The sequence below is a fragment of the Ranitomeya variabilis genome, chromosome 4 (genome assembly GCF_051348905.1).
Source record: "Ranitomeya variabilis isolate aRanVar5 chromosome 4, aRanVar5.hap1, whole genome shotgun sequence".
Taxonomy (NCBI): Eukaryota; Metazoa; Chordata; class Amphibia; order Anura; family Dendrobatidae; genus Ranitomeya; species Ranitomeya variabilis.
The window spans coordinates 676,486,346-676,498,833 of NC_135235.1; the positions used below are offsets into that span (position 1 = coordinate 676,486,346).

The window sequence follows — 12,488 nt, forward strand, 5'->3', positions numbered from 1 at the left end:
TCGAATGGATCGAAAAATTCGGGAGAGATGTAATGAGTGACGGGGTTTCGGTCAGTCTTCCAGAGTACATCCATGTACCTGAGGTAGAATCAATGGAAGTTGGAGCTCTCAGGCCTTAGAGAACAGATGTTGGCGCCATCTCGGACTCTGACTCTATTGTGGTCACGCTGGACATTTCCTTAAGGACTGCTCTGCACGCCCTCAAGAAAGCAAGCAAGCTGTCGGGGAACTCCTAAGTCTGGGTGGTTATCGAGGAAATCGTCCTCATTTCTAGGTACCTTTTTACTCCTCAGACAAAATACTGCTAATTGTGGAACTACTTTTTAAGAAAAAATGGTTATCTGCGTTAGCCTTCAATGACTGCATCTTCCGACAAATTCAATGATTCTGGAGTTGTTCTGAAATTAAGGTTAAGGACCGTTAGGTTGGACAGAAACATTGAAACTTTTACCATTAACAGGACACCGTTACTCCAGAATCTTGTCCAACTACGATGGGTATTCACACATAGAATGTGAACATTTCACTTTGAGTCCATCTCCTGCTATGTGTTGGGCAATTTACCTGCTAGGTAGATTTTGGGGCTTCCATTGCTATTGTAAGATAATGCTTACTGTGTGTCTTAGGGGACCCTTCTTGGCAACGGATAAACGCACACAGGCACGCTTTTCTTACTAAAACAGTCTCTTAGGTTTATTTCCACATCAGCATAAACTGCAACCTCAGGAACTTGGCAGTATGCAACAGCCTGAATACCGGCTGTACACATTCAGCTTTGCAGTGGAACCACAGTCCCTCACTGACCCCAGTCAGCATTACATGGATCCCTGTCCGTTACCTGTTGGCGACCATGACACAGGTTCCCGGATGCCTCTTATTCTCAGAGGTATCCCTGTTGTGAATTCCGTTCTTGGGCCCCCTCCTGTGGTTGTGAATGGTACTTTTGTGAGTTCTGCCCTTGGGCTCCCTCTGGTGGTTTCGAGTGGAACTGCTGCTCCTTGAGTTTAGCTGTAGCAGCTGCTTTCACTGATCGTCTCTCCTGGCTTTGCTATTTAACCTGGCTCTGGTCTTCAGTTCATGCCAGCTTGATGTTTTCTGGGTTGGATTCAGATCTCTTCTTGGATTTCTCCTATGGCCTGTCCATTTCAGCAAAAGATAAGTTTTTGCTAGTTCTTTGGTTGTCCATTTGCTGTGGACTTAATTGCTCGGCTTATGTTAAGTTTCTTTTTGTCCAGCTTGTCATCATGATATATTCAGGCTAGCTGGAAGCTCTGGGGAAGCAGATTTGCCCTCCACACCGTGAGTTGGTGTGGAGATCATTTTTGTAAACTCTGCGTGGATTTTTAGTTTTTAATACTGACCGCACCGTAACCTTTCCTATTCTGTCTATCTAGATTAGTATTGGCCTCCTTTGCTAAATTCTGTTTTCATTTCTGTGTATGTCATTTCCCTCTCCACTCACAGTCAATATTTGTGGGGGGCTATCTTTCCTTTGGGGGTTTTCTCTGAGGCAAGATAGCTTTCTGTTTTCCATCTTTAGGGGTAGTTAGTTCTCAGGCTGTGACGAGGTGTCTAGGGAGTGACAGGAACATCCCACGGCTACTGCTAGTGTTGGTGTTAGGATTAGGAACTGCGGTCAGTAAAGTTACCACCTCCTCAGAGCTCGTCCCATGTTGCTCTTTAACCACCAGGTCATATCAGTGTTGCTCCTTAACCACCAGGTCATAACATATCCCATAGAGTAAACCCAGTGTCTCTTTCTTTCGCTCTCTCTGTCCCCAGTCAGTATAACATGGAAACCTTTCCGTTACCTGTTGGTGCCGGCCAAACAGGTTCCCCCGATCCCTCTTATCCTCAGAGGTATCCCACAGACGTCTCTCACTGACCCCGGTCAGTATCACTCAAGGTTATCAGACCGTCCACTCCGGAGGCATCTCCCAGGCCTCCTTGCTCTGGCTCAGACTACCCAGCACTCACTCCCATGTGCCAAACACACCTCCAGAAGAGGGGACGGGAAGAAAAACATTAGACTCGATCAAAGAAGACCCAGGAAAACATACTCAGAAGGGAGATAAGAACATTTCTAAAACAATCCACAGCGAGGAGATTGGAACAAAACAAAATCCTCTAATCTGCATGCTCGCAAACGCCAGAAGCCTGACAAACAAGATGGAAGAACTAGAAGCAGAAATATCTACAGGTAACTTTGACATAGTGGGAATAACCGAGACATGGTTAGATGAAAGCTATGACTGGGCAGTTAACTTACAGGGTTACAGTCTGTTTAGAAAGGATCGTAAAAATCGGAGAGGAGGAGGGGTTTGTCTCTATGTAAAGTCTTATCTAAAGTCCACTTTAAGGGAGGATATTAGCGAACGGAATGAGGATGTCGAGTCCATATGGGTCGAAATTCATGGAGGGAAAAATGGTAACAAAATTCTCATTGGGGTCTGTTACAAACCCCCAAATATAACAGAAATCATGGAAAGTCTACTTCTAAAGCAGATACATGAAGCTGCAACCCATAATGAGGTCCTGGTTATGGGGGACTTTAACTACCCGGATATTAACTGGGAAACCGAAACCTGTGAAACCCATAAAGGCAACAGGTTTCTGCTAATAACCAAGAAAAATTATCTTTCACAATTGGTGCAGAATCCAACCAGAGGAGCAGCACTTTTAGACCTAATACTATCTAATAGACCTGACAGAATAACAAATCTGCAGGTGGTCGGGCATCTAGGAAATAGCGACCACAATATTGTACAGTTTCACCTGTCTTTCACTAGGGGGACTTGTCAGGGAGTCACAAAAACACTGAACTTTAGGAAGGCAAAGTTTGACCAGCTTAGAGATGCCCTTAATCTGGTAGACTGGGACAATATCCTCAGAAATAAGAATACAGATAATAAATAGGCACTGTAAGCGGTTTATACCTTGTGGGAATAAAAGGACTAGACATAGGAAAAACCCAATGTGGCTAAACAAAGAAGTAAGACAGGCAATTAACAGTAAAAAGAAAACATTTGCACTACTAAAGCAGGACGGCACCATTGAAGCTCTAAAAAACTATAGGGAGAAAAATACTTTATCTAAAAAACTAATTAAAGCTGCCAAAAAGGAAACAGAGAAGCACATTGCTAAGGAGAGCAAAACTAATCCCAAACTGTTCTTCAACTATATCAATAGTAAAAGAATAAAAACTGAAAATGTAGGCCCCTTAAAAAATAGTGAGGAAAGAATGGTTGTAGATGACGAGGAAAAGGCTAACATATTAAACACCTTCTTCTCCACGGTATTCACGGTGGAAAATGAAATGCTAGGTGAAATCCCAAGAAACAATGAAAACCCTATATTAAGGGTCACCAATCTGACCCAAGAAGAGGTGCGAAACCGGCGAAATAAGATTAAAATAGATAAATCTCCGGGTCCGGATGGCATACACCCACGAGTACTAAGAGAACTAAGTAATGTAATAGATAAACCATTATTTCTTATTTTTAGGGACTCTATAGCGACGGGGTCTGTTCCGCAGGACTGGCGCATAGCAAATGTGCCAATTTTCAAAAAGGGCTCTAAAAGTGAACCTGGAAATTATAGGCCAGTAAGTCTAACCTCTACTGTTGGTAAAATATTTGAAGGGTTTCTGAAGGATGTTATTCTGGATTATCTCAATGAGAATAACTGTTTAACTCCATATCAGCATGGGTTTATGAGAAATCGCTCCTGTCAAACCAATCTAATCAGTTTTTATGAAGAGGTAAGCTATAGGCTGGACCACGGTGAGTCATTGGACGTGGTATATCTCGATTTTTCCAAAGCGTTTGATACCGTACCGCACAAGAGGTTGGTACACAAAATGAGAATGCTTGGTCTGGGGGAAAATGTGTGTAAATGGGTTAGTAACTGGCTTAGTGATAGAAAGCAGAGGGTGGTTATAAATGGTATAGTCTCTAACTGGGTCACTGTGACCAGTGGGGTACCGCAGGGGTCGGTATTGGGACCTGTTCTCTTCAACATATTCATTAATGATCTGGTAGAAGGTTTACACAGTAAAATATTGATATTTGCAGATGATACAAAACTATGTAAAGCAGTTAATACAAGAGAAGATAGTATTCTGCTACAGATGGATCTGGATAAGTTGGAAACTTGGGCTGAAAGGTGGCAGATGAGGTTTAACAATGATAAATGTAAGGTTATACACATGGGAAGAAGGAATCAATATCACCATTACACACTGAACGGGAAACCACTGGGTAAATCTCACATGGAGAAGGACTTGGGGATCCTAGTTAATGATAAACTTACCTGGAGCAGCCAGTGCCAGGCAGCAGCTGCCAAGGCAAACAGGATCATGGGGTGCATTAAAAGAGGTCTGGATACACATGATGAGAGCATTATACTGCCTCTGTACAAATCCCTAGTTAGACCGCACATGGAGTACTGTGTCCAGTTTTGGGCACCGGTGCTCAGGAAGGATATAATGGAACTAGAGAGAGTACAAAGGAGGGCAACAAAATTAATAAAGGGGATGGGAGAACTACAATACCCAGATAGATTAGCGAAATTAGGATTATTTAGTCTAGAAAAAAGACGACTGAGGGGCGATCTAATAACCATGTATAAGTATGTAAGGGGACAATACAAATATCTCGCTGAGGATCTGTTTATACCAAGGAAGGTGACGGGCAGAAGGGGGCATTCTTTGCGTCTGGAGGAGAGAAGGTTTTTCCACCAACATAGAAGAGGATTCTTTACTGTTAGGGCAGTGAGAATCTGGAATTGCTTGCCTGAGGAGGTGGTGATGGCGAACTCAGTCGAGGGGTTCAAGAGAGGCCTGGATGTCTTCCTGGAGCAGAAGAATATTGTATCATACAATTATTAGGTTCTGTAGAAGGACGTAGATCTGGGGATTTATTATGATGGAATATAGGCTGAACTGGATGGACAAATGTCTTTTTTCAGCCTTACTTACTAACTAACTAACTAACATTGCATAGGTGTAACCACACCCAGGTACCTATCACATGGCTAGTCAGGTGATCATGACATCACCGCAGGTCCTCAAACACACAATCACAGGCTTCATCTTGGGTATTGAGACACATCCCTTTGGGTGGGTTTGTAGGTGACTGGACCCACCCAGCTCTCTAATCACCTGGAAGCCATCTCAATGTAAAACAAATCCCTCAGCAGTAGATCTGCTGAGCAAAACATGCCCAGGCTTCCATCACAGGGCCACTCACCTCTGTGATACATACCTCCCATTAACCACATGACCAGTCGCTATGCCACATATTCCCCCCCTCTGCCTAAAGCCGTGGGACTTGGCACTTTCTATTACCCTACCAGAGATCCTCCTCGGTTGTCTGCCAGTCAAACCTTCTGTCAAAGTCAGGCCCGGCTACTGAACCCTTTTGTAGATACCCATCATCCGTCACATCTTTTAATAGAGATGACCCCTTGTCAGACCACCCGTACCCCTGGCGGTCAATCTGGCATCGCAATTCCCTTGCACCCATACCATCTGTCTGGTCTGACTCTTTTTCAACACGTCCACTACAGGGTCTCCCACCGATGTCACTCAGATCTGAGCTAACTAAGGCGTCAATTCTTCTACTTCTTCCGTTAGGCCACCTTCTGTTATCTTTCTGCTGGCCATTTCTCCCATGGTCTTTATTGCCCAAAGAGCAGTTCTTCCATTTGTCTCTATGTCCTCCAGTCTTTAGTGAACCTCTTCAACTCTCTATATCGTGAGTTGGAGATGGCGGCAGCCATTTCGTGCAGCTCTCTGTTGATCTGCTCCCTCTCACGCCTTAGCTGCTCGACTTCTTTTAGGTACGCCACGCGATACCCCAGGAGCATTCGGATATTTCCAAGACTCTCCATGCATCAGACAACCGTCCCATCTTCAACCATGACCTGAGCCTTGTCATCGGCCGGAATCGTCAGTCTCTTCACACTGGATCTATTTACAATCTCCTGCATCACTCTCCCAAGCCTTCCGATGACTTTCCCCACCAAATTTCTGGGTACTTGCACTATGTCTTCCACCAAGCCCAGCCAACTTTGAGCTTTCCTTGCACGCTCCAGACGTCGAGCGGCTTCCTCATTCCTCAACAGGATCATCCATTTCGTGTGGAGGCATTGTAGGTGCATATCCCTCAGGATTGCCACGCTCTTCACTGTGACTTCCCTAGTTGACAGTATCACCAACTGTTTCGTCTCTGGTGCCCAGTGCACACTACATGCTTCTACTGCCTTTTTAAAGGCCTCATGCACACCCTCACTGGCACACGCATCCAGCACATGCTCGGGTATCTCTATCACGCACTTGAAGAGCGAGGTCTCACTTTCTTCACGGATGGATGGCTCCCGTTTTGCCTCGGACATTTCCATCAAGACATGTGCCACAACCAGGTGACTGCCTTGTTCTGCTTTTAGTGCGCACTTTTCCTCAGCTTCATCTTCTCCACGAGCCTTCACCAAGATGAGCATTGGCAGCTCCGCCTCATTACCACTCTTGCACTGCTGCTGTAAGTCTGCGACCACCATCATGGCTCTTCTGGCTGAAGACCTCTTAATGATTCTCTGAGCACTTCCACATCTTCCCTTAAGGCCTTATACATACTTTGCCACATGGACAGGTGACCTCTGAACTAAGAGACCTCCTCCAGCTCATCCACCTTGTGCTCAGCCATTTGCCTCAGGACCCTTTCTCATTCAACATGGTCTTTCACTGCCTCTTTAATCATTTCTATTTCATTATCCTGTTCTTTTCAGAGTCTGAAAGAGAACTCATATGGGAGGTAGAAGTACACGACCTTCTATTATCAGCAAGTGTCACTTGAACAACTTCTTTGTGGCCCTTGTTTCTACGGCGATGGGAGGTCTTGCCCTTCTTGTGGGGCTCTTATTTACTGTACTCCCTTAATTTCTCAGAGTCACAGTCACCCCCGGAGTCTGTGTCTCACCCCACAGTACGGTGAATCCCCTAGTCACTGTCTATCTGGGTGTCAGCTCCACTCTGTTCAACTACCACATCAACATCTGAATGGGAGTCACCACCACCCACTCGGTCAACCTGGTACTAGCAGGCCCCATTTCTAATGGTGACCCCGTTCCTAGAGCTTCCCCGTCTTCCACGGTCACACCTTTGGTCACCTCTGCCAAGTCCCAGACTTGGTCAGACCCACACTTCCGTCCAGACATACTTTCTGGTATGGCTACCACCGTCATCCTGTGGTACACGTCATGTGACATCATGTCTGTAAGTTGGGCAGACGCACCCTTCCCACTGGTCAACCTGACGTCTGATCCATCAATTTTGGATGGTATTAATGCTTTTATGTACACAACCCCACCAGCTGAGAGACCTCCATTCTCCAGTAGTGGAGCTTCTATACTACCATTCCGTCTCTCCTCTGAGCAACCCCACACTTCATCAACTTCCCATAGATCTTCAAATAACACAAAGTCCCGGCCCCTCTTAAAGGGGTACAACAAGTTTGATGTTATACCACCATCTTGGCACTCGACACTTTTGGACATATCAATCTTCACTCTGTCCACAGTATAGTCCACAGTAACCCCATGAATGCAGCAAACCTTGACCTTTTTCTCGGTCAGAGAACGAGAGGAGTTTTCGTCAGAGTCACCTGACTTTTTGAGTCCAGCAGTCCAGATACTCCTTCACGGTGTAACTTCACGGTACACACCTGTGGCCTGTCATCAAGTCTATGCCGCACGTGGAATAAGTATAACACAAACACCACTGTTCCCCAGACATGTCCACTGAGGTAACCTGTGCCACCGCTTTTGAAAGCTCCACCCCTTTTGGGGCCACTATCACCTTTTCGGACTCGGCCCCTTTCGTGACTCAACCTTTTTTTGGTCACCACCCATTTTTGGGTCACTGCCCCCTTCTGGGACTCCATCCCTTTTTGGGCCACTATTCCCTTTTGGGACTCCACCCCCCTTTTGGGCAACCATCTGTGTTTGGGTTGCCACCCCCTTCCTTGGGACACCACCCCTTTTAGGGACACCACCTCTTCCCTGAGGTACACCCTGTGGACTCCCCACGGTATTCTTAGGCCCCAGTTCGCACAGAACACCATTATGTCTCTAGGCTTACACTGGCCCTCTAAGAGTTTGCACGATCTGGACCAACAATGTTTTTATGACACCTCACCAGCTCCTGCTGGTGCTACCACAGCTCCTGCTGCAGTTACACACCACGGACACCTCCGGTTGTCGATAACAAGCCGCTTCTGCTGCCACTGCAGCTCCGGCTGCTGCAGAACATCTTACTGCAATTGCAGCTCCTCTCCACAAGGCTCTGCACGGCTCCGCACCCCAGACTTCGTGGACCCGCCGATCCACAGCAACTCTTCGTAACCCCGCCGAGTTACAGCCAGACGCTTGTAATCTTCGGGGACCCGCCGATCCAGAGCAAGTTGAAGAAAAAAAAAATTTTTGTGACCCCGTCGAGCCACAGCAATCACCTCCACACCTGCTTCCTGATCCGTTGCACGCACTCTCCACCAATTGTAAGATAACGCTTAGTGTGTATCTTGGGGGACACTCGCTTGGCAACGGGATAAACCTAGCCCCCACCTATTCAAGCACGCTTTGATAACCCATCTCTTCAAACAAGCCTACCAAATCAACTATTCAGTAAACTAACTTTGACCTGTTCCCTCCTTCCAAATATTGTTCTGAATCTGCCCCCTACTATTCATCTGTCTACACACCCTCCATGCAAACGATAACTGCACTTGATACTTGACTATTGCACTTAAACACATGGGCTGATGACCGGATCATGCAGCTTTATATGAAAATCCCTATTTACTATAATTGCCAGACCTGAAATAACAAGCACTTTTCACCTATTGTGTCCCCCTATTTCCTTGTAGATTGTAGTTTGTGAGCAGGGACTTCACTTCTAATGTCACTGTTTAAATTGTCTTAACTTGTATTGAATTTACTGTCTGTACATGTCCCCGCTTAATTGTAAAGTGCAGCGGAATATGTTGGCGCTATATAAATAAAAATTATTATTATTATTATTAAATGCACACAGGCAGAATTTTTTTACAAAAACAGTCTCTTAGGTTTATTTCCACATCAGCATAAACCGCAACCTCAGGAACTTGGTAGTATGCAACAGCCTGAACACCAGCTGTACACATTCAGCTTTGCAGTGGAACCACAGTCCCTCACTGGCCCCGGTCAGCATCACATGGATTTCAGTCCGTTACCTGTTGGCGACCATCACACAGGTTCCTGGATGCCTCTTATCCTCAGAGGTATCCCATAGAGTAAACCCAGTGTCTCTCTCTTTCTCTCTCTCTGACCCCAGTCAGTATAACATGGAAACCTTTCCGTTACCTGTTGGTGCCGGCCACACAGGTTCCCCGATCCCTCTTTCCCTCAGAGGTATCCCACAGACGTCTCTCACTGACCCTGGTCAGTATCACTCACGGTTATCAGACCATCCACTCCGGAGGCATCTCGCAGGCCTCCTTGCTCTGGCTCAGACTAGCCAGCACTCACTCCCATGTGCCAAACACACCTCCATTACATAGGTGTAACCACCATACCCAGGTACCTATCATATGGCTAGTCAGGTGATCGTGACATCACCGCAGGTCCTCAAACACACAATCACATACAGGCTTCATCTTGGGTATTCAGACACATCCCTTTGGGTGTGTTTGTAGGTGACTGGACCCACCCAGCTCTCCAATCACCTGGAAGCCTTCCCAATGTAAAACAAATCCCTCAGCAGTAGATCTGCTGAGCAAAACATGCCCAGGTTTCCATCACAGGGCCACCCACCTCTGCGATACAAACCTCCCATTAACCACATGACCAGTCGCTATGCCACACTATATTCACAATCCTGTTATTGATTGGTGTTGGAAGGATATTGTTAACTGGAACCCCAATTGTAATAAGAAATGTCCAAATTCTGTACTGTTCTGTAGTCTGGAGGGTCTGCCGGCAACCTGAAAGACTTCAGAGAGATGTTCTAGGAAAAAGAGACAGATATTTTACCACCTCATCCTCCTTATATTTGTGCTATTGTTTTTTTCCCTAATGCCAAATTACCTAAAGCTTGCTTTTATAATTTGTCGGGACCTGAACATACTGCTATGAAAAAATATGTAAATTAAAATTTAAGGAAGAGTCATATCCGTCCTTCCTCCTCACCTGTAGCTGCTGGATTTTTCTTTATTAAAAAGAAACGTGGCGGCCACCGATTTCCTTGAATTAAACAAAATTATGGCTAAAAATACCTACACATTTCCAGTCACCTCTGACCTATATAATCAGCTTATGGGGGCTAAATGGTTTTCTAAACTGGACCTTAGAATGAGTGGCTTAAAACTGTCCCTGAAACTGTGACCCTAAGTATCCCTGTCCCAGGGGTACTCTTGAAGGTAGAGGCCTGGGTCTCTGACCTTACTATGCTATTTAAGACCCAAATCTGCCCCACCCCCACTCCATGTGGCATGGTAGAAAAATGTAAGGGAAACCAGACTGAATACCACTATCAGAGCTGGTAAGTCACTCTCCACAAGGAGAAGCTCTGCCCTAAAACTGTCCATAGTATAATTTCACCAAGGTAAATTTTACGGTGTGGTTTATGAAAAACAGGAAAACACAACATGCAATACACAGTTGGTCGAGAGTCTATTTGTTTAACCCCTTAACGAATGCCGATACGCCTTTTAACGGCGGCAGTTAAGGGTACTTAAACCACAGCGCCGTTAATTAACGATGCTGTGGAAAAAGTGAATAGCGCCCCCCAGAGTCGAATTTTCTCTGGGGTCTCGGTTACCGGGGGTAGCCGAGACCCCAGAGAACATGATTCGGGGTTTTTTTACTGACTGAGTTGCGAGCGCCGGTAATTAACCGTTTACCGGCGATCAAAAAAACCCCAAAAAACGCAATTTCCCATTTAATTTCTCTGTCCTCCGATGTGATCGCACATCAGAGGACAGAGAAATGGGGTCCCCGATCGCCTCCGATAGCCCCCCGATACTCACCTGTCTCCCCTGGTGCTCCTTGTGGCGCCGCCATCTTGTTCCGGCCAAAAAATGGCAGGCGCATGCGCAGTGCTCCCGCCGGCCGGCACCCGGAAGATCTTTGGGGTCTTGGCTGCCGGGGGCAGCCGAGACCCCAAAGAACATGATCGGGGTCGGTTTTTACCGACCCCTGTTTTGCCATCGCCGGTAGTTAACTGTTTACCGGCGACCGCAAAAAAAGCGATGTGTAATTCTCTGCGCGATCACATCAGAGGATAGAGAAATAGGGGGATTCGGGGACCCTGTTATACTTACCAGTGTCCCTGGGTCCTCCTGTGTCCTCTCCTGGCCGCCAGCTTCTTCCTCCGGTAAGAAAATGACAGGCGCATGCGCAGTGCGCCCGCCATGATCTACCGGCCGGCAGCTAGAGGAGTTGGGGCTAAAATTAGGGTTAGGGTTAGGGTTGGGGCTAAATTTATGGTTAGGGTTGGGGCTAAAGTAAGGGTTAGCGTTGGGGCTAAATTTAGGGTTAGGGCTAAATTTAGGGTTAGGGTTGGGGCTAAAGTTAGGGTTAGGGTGGGGGCTAAAGTTAGGGCTAGGTTTAGGGTTAGGGTTGGGGCTAATTTTAGGGTTAGGGTTGGGCTAGGGTTAGGGTTGGGGCTAAAGTTAGGGCTAGGGTTGGGGCTAAAGTTAGGGTTAGAGTTGGGATTAGGGTTAGGGTTTGGATTAGGGTTGGCATTAGGGTTACGTTTGGGATTAGGGTTAGGTTTGGGATTAGGGTTAAGATTAGTGTTGGGATTAGGGTTAGGGGTGTATTGGGATTAGGGTTAGGTTTGAGGTTAGGGTTGAGATTAGGATTAGGGGTGTGTTGGATTTAGGGTTCTAATTAGGGTTATGGTTGTTTTGGGGTTAGGGTTGTGATTATCGTTAGGGTTGTGATTAGGTTTATGGATCGGGTTGGGATTAGAGTTAGGAGTGTGTTGGGGTTAGGGTTGGAGTTAGAATTGGGGGGTTTCCACTGGTTAGGTACATCAGGGGGTCTCTAAACGCCACAGCTAATCTTGCGCTCAAAAAGTCAAATGGTGCTCCCTCCCTTCTGAGCTCTGCTGTGCGCCCAAACAGTGGTTTACCCCCACATATGGGGCATCAGCCTACTCGGGATAAATTGGACAACAACTTTTGGGGTCCAATTTCACCTGTTACCCTTGCGAAAATAAAAACTTGGGGGCTAAAAAATCTTTTTTGTGGAAAAAAAAATATTTTTTATTTTCACAACTCTGCCTTATAAACTTCTGTGAAGCACTTGGGCATTCAAAGTTCTCACCACACATCTAGATAAGTTCCTTGGGGGGTCTAGTTGCCAAAATGGGGTCACTTGTGGGGGTTTCTACTGTTTAGGTACACCAGGGGCTCTGCAAACGCAACATAATGCCCGCAGACCATTCAATC

At 46.2% G+C, this 12,488-nt stretch overlaps 1 protein-coding gene across 1 annotated transcript in view; it reads left to right on the forward strand.

The window, feature by feature from the left end:
• LOC143766320 (uncharacterized) overlaps positions 1–12,488 on the forward strand; it is a 127,038-nt gene that overhangs the window by 56,247 nt on the left and 58,303 nt on the right. The gene's annotated exons all lie outside the window — the stretch shown is intronic.